The 19,162-nt window shown below is 37.1% G+C and overlaps 1 long non-coding RNA gene across 1 annotated transcript; it reads left to right on the top strand.

Moving 5' to 3' along the window:
• The first annotated feature begins 2,174 nt into the window (after nucleotides 1–2,174).
• On the top strand, nucleotides 2,175–17,746 carry LOC148213595 (uncharacterized). The gene is made up of 3 exons (XR_015794447.1): nucleotides 2,175–4,543; nucleotides 5,067–5,168; nucleotides 17,639–17,746. It is a non-coding gene; the product is annotated as an uncharacterized LOC148213595 (long non-coding RNA).
• The last annotated feature ends 1,416 nt before the right edge of the window (nucleotides 17,747–19,162 follow it).

Genomic DNA, 19,162 nt, shown 5'->3' with positions numbered 1-19,162 from the left:
TTGGGAAAAACTATAGCTGCTGCTGCTGCTGCTCTTGGTAGATGCTATCAAATAGTTCTTAATCAGGCATGATGGTTGCTGGATGCATTGGGAGATAATAAAAAATAAATCCCCTCCCCCTCACTTTTGCTGCTGTTGTCTTGTGAAGTCAATAGCAGTGGTTATGGCAAGATAACTGTTCCTTGAAAAAGATTGCTGGTTTTGCTTGACAACTGAATGTTTTCTAAAGCACTGGGTTAAAGAAAATGTTATGGACCAATTAAGTCCAGCTACTGATAGTTGATAACCTGGTTTCCTGAAGTGGAAAATTGACATTAATGGAAGTCCATTGAACTCCATGATGAACCTTGGACTGTGCCAATACTTAGACACTTTTTACCCCATTTCCTATGACACATCTACAAAGCAGGAAGACCAACTAAATCAAAGCTTGTCTTGTTAACTGGAGCCTAATGTCTGATAACCCTTGATAATTTTTTTCTGTTTAATCATAACATGAAACTTGCATTCCAGAATAAGAAAATCTAGTAAGAGGCTAGGGTGGCAGATTGACCCTTTAATGAAAAACTAGGATAAGGAGATAAAATAAGATGGGGAAAACAAAACTCTGTTTTGGTTATGTGCTATTATGGAGAATGTTATGAAGAACATAGTTTTTTCTAAAAAAGGAATTAATGGGACCATAAGAGTGGGGTTCTTTTATGGAAGTTATTCTTTGGATTGATTCTTAGTCCTTTTTGTGTGGGCTTGCTTTTCATTGTACTTACTCTTAATTTGATGTATATTATTATTTTGATTTATAACATTATTAAAATGAAAGAAATGACTCACATTAATAAATAAATCTAGATATGTCCTCTTGAATGGAATCTCTATTCTGTCAGAAGATACTGAATAAAATAAGTTCAAGGTCTTTAAAGATTGGAAACTGCATCCTATCTAGTTGGCAGGATGTGGATAACAATGTGTTGGTTTGCACAGTAGTCTCTAGATTAGAGATCCCAGTTTGCATGAGTTAGTGTGGGGGAAAATAGGGGCTTGGTTGCATTTGCAGTATAGCCAAAATGTGCCAAAGTACAGTCCATACCATTAGTGGGGAATGCTGTATGTGGCAGAGATCTGGCTAAGACTGGTAACCTTACGAAAAAGTGTTATGTGAAAATATTGACTGATCTAAAATATGATGGGTGGCAGAAGTCAATTTGTAGTGGTCCATCTGATGATGATTGTGTCACATGGAAAATTGAAACTTGGAATGTAAGAGGAATAAATGGTGAAGAGCATGAATTAAGAAATGAAATGAAAGAAATAAAAATAGATACATTAGGTATATATGAAACTAAGAGATGGGGAAGAATGTAATAAATGTGAATGAAGGTGGTTTGATTTTGTGGCACGCTGATCAAGGAAAGGGATAAAACGTGTGTCAGAAAGTATGAAAGGGTGTCAACTAGGTTGTTTATGGGTTTATATAGGTTGATGATAGTTGCATATTACATTCCAGTTAATAATGATAGTGGAAGAACCAGAAATTAATTTGGGAAAAATGATGTAATGCCCTGAATTGATGTTCTGAATTAATTCAAACTAAGGGAAAAATTATTCTGTTAAGTGACATGAATGGGTGGGTGGAAACAAAACAACAGAATATGGAAGACATGACTGGGCCATTTGGAGACCCAAGAATAAAGGCGAATGGTGAGAGGTGAATATCTGGTTAGAAAAAGGTCTGCTTGTTTTGAATACATGATTTAAGACTCAGTCTATTTATACATACACATGGCAAAGGAATGAACATCAAATATGAATCATAAGGCATAACTGATTTGACTGTTTATGATGAAAGACAGAAAGAATTAGAGAAATATGCAAGGGTGATGAGAAGTACTGAATGTGGGACAGATTATTTTTTTTTTGGTAATGTCAGGAGTGGATCTTAGAGACAAAACAGACACAAAAGAAAAGGAAAGAAGAATGAAAATATATTCTATAACAAGCATGCAGATAAAAAGATAGCTGCAAATAATGTAACCAAAGATAGCATGGAATGGTTAAAAATAAACGAGTCAGAGAAAGTGCAGAGCACCTTTTATGGAAATAAAATAATGTTTTGGAGATGAGTGAAGAGGGCTAAAAACAGAACCTCCAGCAAAGTGTATGGAATTAAAAATAAAAAGTGATGAAGTGATTTAGGATGGATCGGAAATGTGGAATGCTGGAAGATAGATGTGTGCAGCAGTTCTATCTGAAGCAGGAAACATGCTTTTCTAAGGAGCCACCAACAAGTATTGCAAATACATGCCACTCCAGATCCAAAGGACGTTTCCCCCATGGGACCTGAATACTGTATCCCTCTACTGGAAGAAGTCCTTCAGAGCTCTGTGGGAATAATAGTGCTAAGGCGAAGAGTGGAACTGACATAACTGCTATAATGCTGGTTAACGTTTTTTATTGGTGGGATTATAGATTTGACCTTGGATGTAATTGTAGTTTGGATTGTTTAATTGTGTTTTAACCTTGTACACCCAGAGTAACTACTGTGAGTAGAAGGCCCAGAAAACTCTGCATAAATCAATGTTAGTGCCTAAAAATGTTGATGAAAGGGAAATTATAAAAGCTGTGAGAATCTTTTAGAACATCTAGACATCGGAATAGTTTTTTCCCTTGTGCCATTGCTCTGTTAAATACTGTATGATTTGATATGTACTGGACAGTGGCTTCTTCTTTTGGAAAAGTTATTTTACTGGGCAGTGTTATTGTTACTGTTTATGAATTTTCTGTTGTTATCCAAACGCACCGTTGATCTTGCTGTTCGTCACCGAAGACAAATTCCTTGTATATATTTTATACTTGGTCATTAAAGTATTTTGTATTTGTATTTGTAGAATGTTAACACTGCAGGTATAGATGGAATAATTGAAAAGATGTTACAATGTGGCTGTGGTTTGCTTTTGAAGTAGCTCTATGGCTTATCATATTTGTGAAGATGGCATCTATGCCTAATTAATGGGAAAATGCTTACATCATTCTCTATACAAAGGGAAATGTAACAAGAACGAACACACAAACTACAAGAGAATTAGTTTGTTAAGTGTTCCTGAGACAGTTCTTGGCAGAATTCTCACTAAATAGGTATAAGAGGTGATAGTGAACAAAATGTGGCAAATGCACTGTGGCTTTAGGCCCAACAGGCATGTGCAGATTAGATTTTTGGTTTCCAGGAAGTTATTGAAGAATATATGAAGGTAAGAAAGAAAGTTTATTGTACATTTGCTGATTTTGAGAAAGCTTATGATAAAGCGAATAGTATTGAATTATGGAATTTTTGCACAAATATTGTGCTAAAGCTTGATTGTTGAAAGCAGTAAGAGCAGTATATTGAAGACCGTCTGGAAGTTGCAGCTGATTCAGCATGCAATGTTGAGATAGTTATGCGGTTCCTAGATTTGCCCATGTAAAACCACAGGAATTGCATTGACTGCCAGGTAACATTTGGGTGCATTTCATGGTATTGGTTGTCACCTTTAAAGGCCTACATGGCCCAAGACCTGAACATCTCCAAAACTACCTAGTTCAGGTTGAGTCACCTATCTAGTGAGATCAGAGAGAGACGGGCTTGTGAAAGATTCACTACAAAGGGAACATTATCTGTGGGGACCACATTGTCAAGGCTTCTTCCTCTGAAACAGTGTACCCCTGGATATCTGGACCATGCCCTCCTTATTATGTTTTCAAAGAGCCTTAAAGATGTGGGACTTATGGAGGGCTTGTGGGATGAATGAAGACAGCCTTACAGTGCATTAGGTTGACTGTGATTAGTTTTTATATCATTGCTTAAACTGCTTTTGACTTTTTAATGTTATAGGTTTATTGTTAGTGGTTGAAGTGCCATATAAATCAGAATGAATAAATATGATTTATTGGATCATATTTATTATGGATAAATGTAAAACAAATGTTGTTTATTGTTTGGAAATGTGAATTTGCATCTGTTTTTGTATGCAGGTGGTGCTCAGGTTGGCTGAGGACCCAAAATATTTGCAGCAAACATAAATTAGATTATATGATGCAGTCAGGAGTATGAATCTGCAAAATAATACATCAAAGACTAAGGTAGTTATATTTAACTGGGAGAATGGACTGAATATTTGCAAGTTACACAAAATTTAACAAAAACATAGAGCAAGTATATGAATTTCTGTACTATGGCAAAGTGTTTACTAAAGACAGGAAAATATAATATAAAATGTAATACATAAAAATACTGGGGGAAAGGTAAGTAGTATGTGCTTTATTCTGAGGAATAAATACAGTGTTTTGTCAGAAGAAGTGAAAATAGCTGTGCATAACATGCTTTTGTCTGCTTTATTACGGAAGTGAGAGCTGGATATTGTTGAAGAAGGAATGCAAGAATGGATAAACACTAACTTAGACCTGAGAAGAAGATGGAGTGAGAAAGAATCTCAAGATAATCCCACCAATTGGGATTATACCAATTATCCAATTGATCCTGTTTGGTATAACAGTGGGCAGAGGGAAAGTGGTAGGTTTTCAATATTCTGTTATTATACTCTCCAACAATAAAGCTCCAGTACTACCTGTAGTGTCTGTTTCCTGACCTGGCCTACCTTGGAGGGCTGGCAGGTATGTCAGGAGAAGTGCAATGGGAATATGTGTGAAGTAAATCAAGAAGAAATAGGGTCAAGAATGAAGGAGAGCTGAATGAGTGTGGACTGATTACAAAAGTGTTTCTTATAAAAGAGATATACTAATGTGGTTTTGTCTCACAGAAATAATTGGTAAGGATTTACCCCAAAACAAATGTATGAATGTTAGCCCTAAAAGTAGTCCAGACAAGAAGCACAAACCATGAGCACTAACACTAACTTTATTGTAAGGTTACAGTAACAGAATCTTGCAAGTCTTAACCCTCCTTTACTTTTACTTTCCACAAAACTAAGGAGGTTCCCTTCTAAGACACTTCCCACACCCCTTTTCCTTCTGTGGGCTGAGATACCTTTTGCATAACAATTGTCTCAGTTGTGGCTCTTCCTCCTTTTTCCCAGGGTCATTCCCACATATCATTACAATGAAAGAGTGAAAAGGTCCAAAGAATGAGGAAGACCAAGAAATCATGGCTGGATAGAGTAGATGAGATAATCAAAAAGGTAAGAATTTTAATGAACAAAAGGAAATGTGTGAAATGGTATGGGTGTATGATAGAAGCAAGATGATCTGCATGTATAGAAAAATATAGTAAATGATGTTGGTATAAAATAAACTTAGCTATGGTTACTCTCCCCCCACCCCCACCCCCATTATTTAATGAGTTTAATTTCTTTGACATACTGTTTTTTACTCTGTTCCTGTGCTCTGCATAACTTTGCTAACTCTGAAATGAAAGAACATGATGGTTACGTATGTGGAAGCTGAAAAACTCCACCCCACATTGAGCAAGAGTCAGTCAGCAGCCAACTGACATTTGAGTTTCAATACACACCAATATATTTGGCACATGGGTGCAGTCAGATGCCCCAACTGCTCCTTTTCCAGGGAAGGAAAACAGCTAGCAACAGAGCCCTAGCTGTGCCTAAGCCTGGAAAACAAGATCTGTTTTGTGTGTGTGTGTGTGTGTGTAACAGCTGGCTGGAATTACCCCCAAAGCTGGGTGTGGTTCAAAGAAAAGAAGCAGAGGACTTCTGCTTTGAGAAGATTTTATTTAGGGTGAAATAGGTAGCCAAGTTTAGCCAGAAGGCTGCATTAGGATTTTACATGTGCATGGTTAGTTAAGTCTAATTCTTCCTTGTTCTTATGTATTTCTCTGTACAGATATGTATTCTGTATAATGTTTGTCCATGGTTCGGAAGATTAATTTTCCTTTTTATTAACTTCTTGTGCGTGGACATCTATTTTTTGCCTTTATTTCATTAAACAGAACAAACAGAACAAATAAACATGGCATAGGGTTGGCATGTTCTGAGTTCCTTTGATTAAACGATGCCATCCATCAGGACCCTGGAAGTGTGCTGTCTCTGTCACGGCGCTTGCCCTCTGAAATGCAGCTCCCCCTGAGATCCAGGTGGCTCCTAACCTGCTGGTGTTTCAGAGGGCCTTGAAGCTCTGGCTCTTTGCCCAGGCCTTTGGCGAGGGTGATGGAAGCCCTTCTGGTAGTGTGGGTCTGCTTGCCTGATTTTTGCCCTTTTTTGGTCCTTGTTTTTGCTGTTGCATTGCTGTATTGTTTTTTCTGATTTTCAGGGAAATATTTTGCCATTACTGAGGGGTTTTTTATCACGGAATCGAATTTTTGACTCTGCCATGGGTAAAACAGAGTTCAGTTTCTGTATTTTATGACTTTTAGTTTGCTAGGTTTCTGATTCATTTACAAAATTTGCCAAGCCCACTGACATACACACTCCCTGCCTGAAAATTCCTATCGTTTGTAGTCATGTCACCTGTTATACATATTTTCCCAGTAAGCATATTTTTAAAAGTGATTTTCTTTCACATGAGTGTGAGAGAGATTGTGGAGAGGCTGGGAAATTAATGGGAGGATTGTTAGATGTAAACAACTGAGAGATAAGGAAATTCAATCCAGGTTGCAAAAAAACTAGGAAAAAGGGATTCTGATTGTTCAAAGAGGCTCTACCTTGATTAATTTGCTAATAAATTCCCAGCACACTTTACGCCAAAACCTAATATTAAAAATATGGTATACGAGTCTGTGTAATTCTTGCTTCCTTGTTTGTTCATTGCTTTGAGGGGCTTGATAGAGCATTAGACCATGCAGAACTGCTATGTCCATCATCTAGTGTGCATGGTATTCTTGGGAAAAATATTTCAGATTAATAGCAAATGTAACTATTTGTAAACAGAGAATTAATTACATGAAACATGATCTCACTTGAAACGAATATACTCAATTGCATTCCAGTTCCAATCTGCATCTTTCTTTTCTCTCGCTACTTCAATTGTTAAATTTAATTTCTAGTAAGATTTGGATCCTTTAGTTCCTGTGAACTTGTATAGGACATTGCACTTAATGAGGTTTATAATTCATTCCGACAACATCAACATCTTTAATTATGCCTAGCATTTAATCTTCACTGCACCACTCAAATCACAAAGTCTAAAATTAAACCTCCTAAAGCCTAATCTAATAATAAACTCATATGACATTTGGTGGGAAAAATTGAATCTGATTAATGCGACACCATTGCCATCAGTTTAAAACAAATCCTAAAGAATATTTTGAAACAGTTTGATGATGAACAGGATGGTTGGCTTTAAAAAAGGTGCACATACACTTCTTCAGGTGCCTGTGTTTTATTTTATCAGATTCTTCCTTTATGGGAACAAGCTAGCCATACATATTAAGCAAACAGAAGCCCCAACCTACAATTAGCGAAAATTGCCTAATGATGAGAACCACTGGCTTTACTGATGCTCTTTATGGAAATAGCACTTAACCAACTCAGAGGCAATTACAGGCACATGAAAGCAAAGATTAGTGCTGGAGCTGAAACAAATACAGCTTTCTACCCTCATTCCTGAAAGCATTTCACAAATGTGCTGTTTGCTTAATTTAAAAGTATGCCTCATCTCATTCATCTATATGTTTTGTTTTTCTGGAATAGTATTATCATTGATAAGTTACCAGCTTTTAGGATGTGGTCATTTTAAAAGAAGCAAATAATTAGCAATAATACTACTGTTAAAATCAAAGTTCACATTGTTGGCATCCTTCAGGAGGAAGGTAAAATAGTATGATGGGAACCATGTCATTTTACCAGAGTTGGATAAATTTGTGAACATTCTTTTATGATCTGTATTCTGGTACTTCATTTGTGGACCATCAGGCTAGACATATGATCTCAGATTAATTTTTTGCTCTCTTCCTCTGATGGTAACTTCCCCAAACAAATTCCATTTCATTGTGTTGAAATTCACTTCCCATAATCATAGCCAGCATGACTAATGAGCATTTTAGTTGTGAATGATGAGAACTGTGGTTGATCATATCTATAGTACCCTTAAGAAAGGAGGGTCTTGCAGTATAAGGACACCATTGGAACAGGATATTCTGTCTCTGGACATTTTCATAGGGAAGACTCCAGAACATTTCTTTTAATGATGGTTAAATTCTTCTACTTCAACTTGAAATGTGTCCAATTTAGGGATATATTGAGGTAAATAAAACAATGGCCTAGGCTGCCAACTGAATTCTGTAGTTGCCTATGATGTGCAGGCAAAGGCAGATACATGACTCTCCAAACACACCCTATGCAGGATGGAGGAAATTGGACATTTGGAGCCCTCTTCAGCTAGACTGCACAGCCTGTTCCATGGACATCATGTGATCAAAGAAGCATGATCATAGAAGTAAGAGTCATATGAATTCAGTCACAATTGTTGCCTGGCTATGTTTTGCTTAGAGCATCAACCCAAATAGGGTTAAATTACATGCTATGATGTGGAAAATATGATTTGGCCTTCAGTATCCTAGAAGGCATGAAATTAGTTTAAAGAGATGATGGGAAAGGGTTTATAAATGGCATCATAGAATAATCACATGTTTCTTTCGTTCTACCTTTATATCTGATTGAAAAGCATTATAGATTGTTGAAACAATATTTAAAAGAATCTGGTGACCAGAGATGGAGATGGTATGTATGAATGCATATAGAAAAGATAAAATCTCTTTTCAAAATGTGTCCAGTACACTGTTACCAATCTAACTTTCCATAACATTGATATAAGGATTGCCTTTGGAATCAGATATGCTCTGTTACACTTTAAGCCTAGCTTAGTAAAAGGTAATGAACAATGATGGCTTTGAAATTCTGTTGTGAAGTTCATTGAAAATCTGAGGAAAAAAAAGAAAAAAGAAAAAGAAAGAAAAGTGAATCTTTCATCAAGGAGACTAAAATGAGGATTCTGCTTCATCTGGGTCAGGGTGGATAACTTTGATCAGCACAGATGAAAGGCTATTAAATCCCCATTGACCTACCAAGTTTCCCATTTCTGTATTTTGCTTCTTAAACTAGACATCACTTTCAACCAGGATTCATCTAGGCAGTAATTAATTAACAGATCAAAGGCATACAAAACTTTTATTATTAGCAAATTTAAAAATTAGCACTTCCTCAATAGTGCAGAGGAATTATTTATCTTTATTTATATATAAATACTTTATTTTCTGTTACAGCATTAGGAAGGCAATAGTCTTGGTTTAGGGAATTTCCATATGAAACAAGAAAGCTATCCATCTCTGTTTTAATTACGTATAAAAAATGGTAGAGCTGTCTTTGTTCTGTTAATGAAAATGATGGGGAGAAATGATGCATGATAACCAAGAAAAATACATTAGGTACGTGTATTAAAATACAGCCTTGATTCCTGGTTAGAAAGTCAGAAAGAGACCATAGACCAAATAGTATTTTGGATCTTCTTGCCCGAAGCCCAGAAAGATAGTGCATAACAATCCTGAAATGCAAGGCATAGCTATGTAACCATGCAGCCTTGCATGAGGTTTTAATGAGGAATTCCCTTATTAAACTAATTAGCTAAATCTCAATTAGGCTGTAAAAAGGAATGTACTGGGAAAAGGGAAATACAAGGAAAATAAGGGAAGGCAACAATCCCAAACCCAGAACTGCAAATAAAATAATACAATCAGTCTAGTGACGATATTTACTTATAACTATAATATGAAACAACTAGAAAAATATGAAAAAAATGAAACATGCAAAACAATAAATATAAAAAGTATGAAAAGAAACTAAAAAGGGAAGCAAACAAAATAAATCGCTCCACATGCATAAAACAAAGTATACACATTACAATAGATATATGATTGTGACTCTGTTTTTTTTTAAACAAATCTTGCCCATATTGATATTGATCCATCTTTCCATTTAATCAACAGAAAGCCAACCCATTTCTTCAGTTCCTGATTTTAAGTCTTCTAGTTTCTTTCCAAAAGCACAACCATCTTTTCACTATGCTCTGAGCTCATCGATCCAAAGTTCTAGAAGAATAACAAATCTCAAGTAAAGTAGGAGCTAAGTCCCCTAACTAGGCCTTCCATCCTTCTTTGCTTCCTTTTTATATAATATGTAGGATAACTGAAAGCCAGCCCTCTTTAAGAGAGAGTGGTTGCTGCATGCTCAGTCAAGGAAAACCTTCCATCTTTGATGTCCTGTACCTATCCAGCTGTGTCATTGTATAAATGGGATTATTTTAATTAATATATTTGTTTAAGAAATGTATATTGCCACCCAACTTGAACACTGTGACTTGGGGGGGGGGGTGGAGACTCACAATAAACCACAAAACAAAATAAACAATTCCAGTTAAACTCAGTATACAACCATTAATACTAAATCAGGAACTCACAATTATTGCCCTCCTCCAGATGGGAAACTGCAGTCACCCCTGGCTCCAGTGCCGAAGGAAAAAGCCACTTTTTTTTATTGTGAGTTTATTAGAATTCTATCGAGGACAGGTAGGTTGTAAAGCCAGAAAATAAATAAGGTTTGGGGGGGGTATCTGTTTTAATTGCTTGAGGAGGGAGGGTAAATGGTTGAAAGGGGGTTGTAATGGGTTGTGAGAATAACTTTGGGAGATAGGAGGAAGAGCTGCAGCCTAGACAATGGTCTGATAAGAGAAATCTGAGTCCAAGGCAGGAATGGGGGTGGAGAAAACATCTCAGAAGGGACCCTCCCAAGTTCTCTGGAAAGTAAAGGCAGGGGAGGGGGAAGAGCTTTCAGACTTGCAAGATTCTGTTATTGTAACCTTATACTAAAGGTAGTATTAGTACTCATAGTTTTGGTTTCCTGTCTGGACTCCCTTGAAGGTCTGACAGGGGCTGACAATGTGAGACAGTGGACTCCCCCCGCCTTGTATAGGAGAGATACACCAACACTGTCCTGAAATATATTTCTACTGATGAAGTGGTCTAAAGGGACATGGAATTTAATATGGAAGTGAACGCTCTGACTCTGATTCAACCCTGAACTGAATGTCTGCACGCCGATGTTTATTCTGCTCTACCTACCTCCTGGGTTGCATATTTGTAAATAAGCAGATATTATAAAAAAAGCGGGGGGGGGGGGGAGAGAGAAGAAGGAAAGAAGCTCATGATCTAGAGTTTTCCCCAAATGAACTCTGGGATTTCTTTTCCTTGGGCAACATATAACAATATATTCTGCCTCTGGGCAGAGGGACCTGGTAAGGGACAATACCAGAGAACCAGCTGAAGGGCCCATATGGCAAGAATCACAATGCATGCATCACTTCCTTTTTATCAGTGATAATATAACAGCCTCTGATTCACAATGAACCTCTTTATGGGCCTCTTGCAAGTTTTCTACCTCAGGCCCTTAATAAATGTGATCCCCTCTTTGAAGCATGCTGGCTGTTTGTTCTGACATACATGGCCTGGCATCTTTAGCTAATAGTGCAGTGAATGAAACAATGAACTAACTAGGTTCCAAATGACTGGCAGCAGCAGTAAATTTATTTTTCCACGAACGGCCTTCGTAATGCTCTGACCAACTTTATCTCATTTTACTGTGAGTATGCAGAGATAATTGCTGAAGTGCTTTGTTAAAAAGAAAAGCTTGCTGCGTTTCCATTAACTCCCTGCATGAAGCCTGCTTCACTTGAGTGCACTAGGTAGCACTCACAGTTCAATTTTGCAGCCATGATGGACTGAAACATATCAACCTGCTTTCTCTCTACTCCACTAATTGCACATATTAATCAACAGGAAGACTTAGATTTTTTTCTCCCCCTCTCTTTTTGATATACTCTTTTTTTAAACAAAGGAAGGACACTGATGCCAGTGGAAATCCAGCTGCCGCAGGATTAAATAAAGTCCTTTCTTCCCACAGCGGGTTGTAATAGGTTAGAATTTGGGGGGGATCAAATCAGCCATACAGAAACTGTTGGAAATTAAAACAATATTAAGGACAGGCATAGATGAGGTACATCTACAACATACATGTGTTTGCATAATCACATTGGAATTTGCTTTGAAATTTTGCCCGGAAAATGTAGGATGAAGGATAAAAATTGAAACACCTGAGTCCTTAAATTGCTGAAACCAAATAGGAAAAGCATGTGGCAGAGTTGGGGGAAGAAAAGAAAGAAAGAACCAAATATGAGAAAAGATATTAAAATGTCAGAAATCCCTTTTGTAAACATGTTAAGGCTGACAAGACTTTCAAGGACTTGGGTGAACAAGCAGGAGAAAACACTAATGTTACTTATATTTCTCCTCTTTCGTTTCATGAAAGATGATTAATAGTGCCTTGGAAAAGAATGGCTTCTGAGTACCCTGAGTTGTGCTTGTCTGCATTTCATTGCATCTGCCGCTTACACAGGAAAGAGGGAGAGAGAGAGAGAGATCTGTTCCACTCACTATGACACAGCTATAAAACATAACATGGAAACTGGAAAAAGCAAATGCTTTTCTCCTGCCAAAGTTTCTTTAGTCAAGCAAGGAGGAAAAAAGGGTCATTTTTTTTGCATCTGGGGTCAACATTTCCAGTTCCTAATGAACGGAACTTACTAGGATAGCCTTGAATTCAACAGCCTTCAGATTTAAGCATTGCTTAAATTTTCAGACATCTAGGCCCACTGTAAAATTACAATAGTATCTTCTAGAATATGAAGTGTGGGCAATAAAAGAGTGGAAAAAGCAACGATTTCAAATCCCTTAGCGTTCTCACAATCCAGTTATCTAAATGGTATTTGTTTGTATGATAGCAGTTGAATTCATGATAAATTATTTTTAGGTCAGAAACCATCTACATTCTGTGAAACATGGTTGTTCTTTTAGACAGTTGGTTCTTATTCTGCATTTGAGCATATTTCAGTACATTTTGAAGACAAAAATATAGTATAGATTGATGGATTTATAGACCCTTTCAGTCACATGACTCTAGGTACTGTAAAATGACAACAGATAGAGCTAATGTAACAATAAAAGAATACAATGTAAAAATAGAGAATGTTTTGATCAAATATAGGTGCCATATGTGTATGGCAACAGAATGGCTATGGTTGCAATACGGGAACCCAAAGAAGCAAAATCCATGATGCCCAAGGTTTAAGTGTCAGATAAGATCTACCAGAGGATGAAATTTTGGAATGTTCTCTTTATACATTGCAGGATGATATGTGTCATGTATCTAAAAGCACGTTCAAAGTCACTTTTTGGGCTTTAATTTCCATGCATTTTTTTCATGGATAGCAACTTGGTTCATTTCTTAATGTTTATTCTGTAGTAAATTGTCGTTAAGGTGCGAAAGACTCTATCCCTGAAATGTGTATAGTCTATAAATATATTACTTATCTTGCTCCATCCCAGAAGACTGACATGGTAATCAGAAAAGAGAGATAGTACAGAATGGCTCAACAACTTATTAATGTTACAATAATGTTCTTAATAACCGATATATTATCTTTATAAATGATATTGGACCCTGAATAACTTTGCAGTTCCAGATACTACTAATTTACATGTCAAGGACACAGCTAGGGTTCAGATCTAAAAATGGCACTTAAATTGATATGAGAGCCTTTTTGTAACCAGATTACTTGTATTAGGACTTTGTATCATAAAAATATTCATGAGATAAAACATAGCACTTGTTTTAATGAAGCTAGAAAGTTGTAAAATAAAGCATTTTAGATTATTCTGAATATTTGGCCAGTGTTTTAATACAGAAAGGCAATCTACATTGGTCTGTGTTTTCTGATTAAGGTTTGCAATACTGTCTCATGAGTGTTTTATTTGAAAATTGTTTCAGATAGAATGAAACCATTCTTTGTGCCTGAGCAAATGCCAGGGGGGGGAAAGGTCTCAACTCTCTAGAAATGCTGCCTGTCCAAAAAGCCAATTGACTTGCTGCTGTGATAAACCACCTGCAGCATACACTGGCAATATGCGATCCATCTTCAGATTTAGCCATTGCCCTCAATCAGGCTCTTTTCAGACTGCAGCTAAGGGAATCTAATTACACTGTTGGAGCTGGAAGACACCAGCATATTGCAATTCTTTTTGAAAATGATACACAGTCACTTGAAATACCTTCATAACATCAAGCTGTTGTGGTCAGGTAAGCTTTGACTCTTTGGTGGATAATGATAATTCCCGTGGCTGACAAGAAATGCTGATGGCCTTGTTAGAACGAAAGGGCTTTGGATGTTGAGAAATGTGGGGGTGGGAGACCAAGACGTTAACATCCATGGTGAAATGTGTTAACTATAGATAGGCAAACCAAGATTTTTTTCCCTCCTGGGAAGGCTTCTCTATATCCTTTAAGAACATTTGTCATGGTTTCTTTTGATATTTCATTAGAGACAGATACAGGCACTTCGGGATGAACCCTATTATAAGACTCAGTAAAGTGAGTGTCTCAGCAGTAGCAGCTGATGGAAAAGCCCTGGAGGAAATATTTGGGTTTATGTGGTCTGCCCTGTACACCCTAAACTAGCTTGTTATCCTCAGTTCTTCTCAAACTTCTTTAAATAATGTCACTTAAGCAGGCTTTCCTGGATTAGCACATGCCCAGCAATAAGGTATGTGAGTGAAACCTCCTTTTTGTCTTTGAGCTAAATGTTCTGGTAACATAACAGCACTTGGTGCCTATGTTACCCTTAATCTTCAAAGTCTTTCCCAATAATCAATTCAAGATGAACATTAGCTAGAGCTTCCTCCATTTGTTTTTGTTTGGAGATAAAAAGAGTAGTAGATTTCATAAAAGGTTGATGTGTTTGCTAGAAAAATAAAAAGCAACTTTACAATAGACTAACTAGAATAGAAGTTCATAAGGAAGAGATGTCTTCATGCTGTAAGGTGCCACTCAGCCACTGTTTGTATAGGGATGAGTGAGAAACAATTTCTTCTAGCAGATGCTGGAGCGTACATGTTTATTGTCCCTCATGGCTTTCTTCTGTGAATAATTCAGGTGGTGAATGTACAGCAGCAGCCACAGCTAAAGAGGTAGTTGGACAAAAGGTAGTGGGACAAAGAGACTAGAGGTGGCTTGCAAGGCCAATTCCCCTAGCAATGAGGAGGACACTTCTATTAATTGTTGGCACTCCATTTCTCTTGGTAGATCCCATTCCAGCACATCATATTTATTTGGTATATGCTTAGGACTTAATCTATAATTAGCATTACTTACAGCTTTCATCTTCTCAGCTCTCAAGAAGTCATCTACCTTTTGTTGTGTTAGTGGCTTAGATGATAGCTGTATTCCAGAGTTCACTCCCTGTTGCTTCTTCTTTTCCCCATGATGTTTTCTTTTCTTTTCAGGATATGTAGATAAAAGTGCCACAAATAAAACTATCTGCTTGTAAATAAGATTTTTGATATGGCAATAGTAAAATAAAAGAAAAAACAAAATGTGTAAAAATATAGGTCGAAATTTGTAAAGGGAATGCAAGTAGTCAGCTGCTTTCCGCCCTCCTTCAGGATATCAAGGAACATATATGTTAATCTGCCTTTGTAATCGAGAAGCAACTATCTAGATGTTCATGAGAACCTGCCAGGTTTAAATTCAGTAGTTGACAATACATTTGCAGTTGCCTTCGTTTTACTGTCATCTGGAATTTTACTATCAAGGGCAGAGCATGAATGCTGTGCTTTCTATTCTATGGGCTCAAAGGTGAAAACAGAGAATGGGGTTCTGAACTGGTCAAATAGCTCATTTTCTAGATAACCCTGCAAGAGAATGTAGAATCTGGGATGAATTTATAGTTATTGATAAACATTTTATGAACAATGAAATGTTGATGGGATTTATGAGTTATTTTCTACAAAATAAAAAATAATAGTCTTGATGAGGCAAAACAGTGGCAGTATATGAATGTATGTGTATGTATGTATGCATGTGTGTGTGTGTGTGTGTGTATAAATAAATACACACACAGGCACAATTATTTAATCAATTTATATGGTTAGCCAACTCACAGATTGCAACTCTGGGCAGCTAATATTGGGTAAAAACAAATAACCAAAAATAAAAAATAATAGAATGTAATATATCAACCACAATCATTCTCTTAACAATCACAGTTAACACTCTAACCCAATGCCTGGGAGAATAGCCAGATTTTTCGAGGGTTGAAGCCATCTAAATTTGGGGGATACACTGTTTCATAGGTCAGGGCAGGTATCATGACAGAGAAGACATGCCTCCTGTGTCCCATCGGATGACATTATTTCACAAAGGGGTCCTGGAACATGCCCATCCTGTCAGATCTTTTTGAGACAGGCAGAAATTATCATAGATGGGTGGTTCCATAGATAACCCAGCCCTCTGCCATGAAGGGCTTTATATGTGGTAATCAACTATTTGAATTGCACCTAGAAGCCTACTGGGAATCAGTACAGCTCATAAAGTAATGGTGTTACATTGGTCTACTGTGGTGTCCTCATAACTATCTGTCACTGCATCCAGGACCTGTTGTAGCTCTTGCGTGGTCTTCAGTGGCAGCTCCACATAGAGTGGATTGCACTAGTCCAAATGACAATTGACCAAGGCATGCATGACCACAAGCAGGATATCCCAATTCAGGAATAGGTGCAATTGGCATACAAGATGGGTTTGGGCAAAGACACTCCTGGCCATTGCTGTCACCTGTTTTTTGAGCAGGAGCCAAGAATTCAGGAGGACACCCAAATTGCATAACATTGTCTGCGTTTTCCAATACTAAAAAAATATCAATGTAGAAGTCACCTTTGGTGGGTATCTCTCAGTTTTCAAAGTCTAGATTTAACATGTCATTGAAAATGCTTATTTTTTAAGAAAGGGAAAATCCCTAGTCCTCATATTTGGTAAACACAGACACATACAGCCCCTTTAGTACCATCACTGAAGGCTGTAACAGCTCTAACATGGACCATAATTCCTCATACTATTTCTGTCACTGTAGAATTGGTACTTATTCTACACACATTTTTTGTTATTTAACCCCTTTTCTAGGATGTGTTCTGTTCTGCTCCAAAATATCCATATCAGATTTCTTTCCCAGCAGGCTAGACAGGGAGTAATTAAAACAGGCTGCAAATGCCCAGGAAATTCTGATGAAGAATTTTATTGTCAAAAAGCAAAGAAGCTATTATAAAAGAATGTGTATCAAGAAGAGAGATCAATGTTCAGTTTTTGTTCTTTTTTTCTTTTGCTTGCATTATTAAACTGACTGGACAGCCCTCTGTCATTTTCCTTTGACCATGTGAGAGCTCACTGTATATTGTTGGGTGTTACGTAGAACAGCAAAAACTTACTGAATTAGGCATCTTAAACTGCCAAAGAAGTTAAGCAGGGTATCCCTTTCTAAGTAAAAGTAATGTAAATAATATGAACCATTGTAGAACTCCCAAATATAATTAGTTTAAATATCATTCTGCCTTGCTCTGAAGATACTCTATGGCTGATGCTGGCTGAGGAATTCTGGGAATTGAAGTCCATACTTCTTAATCTGTTCTGACCCCTACGAACGTGGTCGCCAACCGAATTGGTCACCAACCGAATCAAATTTTCCCATAAGGTTCAATGTAAATAAGGTTAATCCATTCTGAACATACATTTTTTTTTTTTAACCACAAAAATATGAAACAAAGCACAGTACAGTACAGTATGAAGAGAGAGAACACTAACCTTGCTTGAGGCGACACCAAAAAGCTTCACATCAAGTGTCTGTCTGCGACTGCGATCTCGCCTAGAGGAAGATGTCCTCGTGTCAGAGCAGGGAAGATGGCCGCGGGTCATGTTTGTCACCTGATGCAGAGTTTGTGAACGGAAGCAAAAATTTGTGAATGCTGCTGCTGTTCGTGAACTGAATTGTTCGTGAACAGAAGCGTTCATGAACTGAGATATTACTGTATTAACAAAAACAAGGAGATGGCTATGGCCCTTAAGAAACTAACTCATAGTTAAATTGTGCTTCTTTGTTTTCCAGATTAGGAATGCATATTAAACAGAACATGTCTAGTTCAGATTATGGATACAGATTTTACTCCCCTTCCCTCCCCATGTAACATGACTGCTACAGCCAGTCCAGTCCGTTCTTAAAATCAAATTGCTCTTACTTGAATGCACATTTTGATTTTCTTTTCCCCACTTTAGAACCACATATTCTTTTTTCTCCCCACTTTAGTGCCAAGTCATCATTAGTCATAGTGGAGTATCTCATAAACTGTCTCTTTGCTTGTTTTTCTGTTTGGATGTTCATGGCAAGGCTTTGTCCCTTGGGGCATAAGGTTCACCGGGTGGCTTTACAGCCTGTATAATTATGGCCCTCTTCCCTGACTGCCTTTGTCTTTCCAGCTGTTGCAGACTTTTCTTGTTGCCAATGAAATCTGTTTTAGCTACAGAAAAAAAAATGGCTACAGTGAGAATGCTAATCAGAGGGACAAGTTATAAAAATATGTTAATGATGCTTAAGCCAGCCATCTTCATAGCTAGCAAGTGCCTGCTCACAGTGTACATTATAAAACTCCTCTGTGTTGTGCAGTGGGAGATTGCAAGAATCTAGCATATAATCTGTAGTTAAATTATATCTTTGAAATATAATTCAGAACAATAGGAAGAACTGCAAAAATAATAGCTTTTATCACATGCAGAGAGGAAAAAAACTGCATGTTTAGGATTCAACCCTGTAATAGTTATAATTTCCTTAAGTTATTAATATTCTTTTGTGGAATATGGTCTAGCAGCATCACAGGAAAACTGCAGTACTGAACAGTGGATTGAATATTACTTTTTAAAAATGTTCTGTCTATGCATCTGCATGATCAGAGAATAATGATCTGTTGTATCTTGCTTCTAAAGGCCTAGAAAAGGCCAATCTAATTCAAGACGAAAATAAAAATGCATTACTTTGATACAATATTGTATGTTGATTCCCTTGAATTTTTAAATTATGTCCAGTATGATATCCTTGCCAAGGTATTCATCTGTGCATGCTTCTCTAGCAATCATAATTTAATCTGCGTATAGCAGTGTGTTTTTGCAGTCTTTCTAGCTGAGCAAGCCAAGATAATGTGCTAGACAAAAAAGCTGAGTGTAATAATTTAATGTGCTAAATAGTGTCTAATAATTGATACTAAATATAAACAAAATCTCTCTACAAGAGGACATGTATT

The sequence above is a fragment of the Python bivittatus genome, unplaced genomic scaffold, assembly GCF_059951505.1.
Source record: "Python bivittatus isolate LINGU-HERP-01145 unplaced genomic scaffold, Pbiv_v1 ctg000980_np1212, whole genome shotgun sequence".
In the NCBI taxonomy this organism is placed as follows: Eukaryota; Metazoa; Chordata; class Lepidosauria; order Squamata; family Pythonidae; genus Python; species Python bivittatus.
Note: the sequence above shows the minus strand (reverse complement) of the source record. Positions and strands in the feature narration are given on the sequence as shown.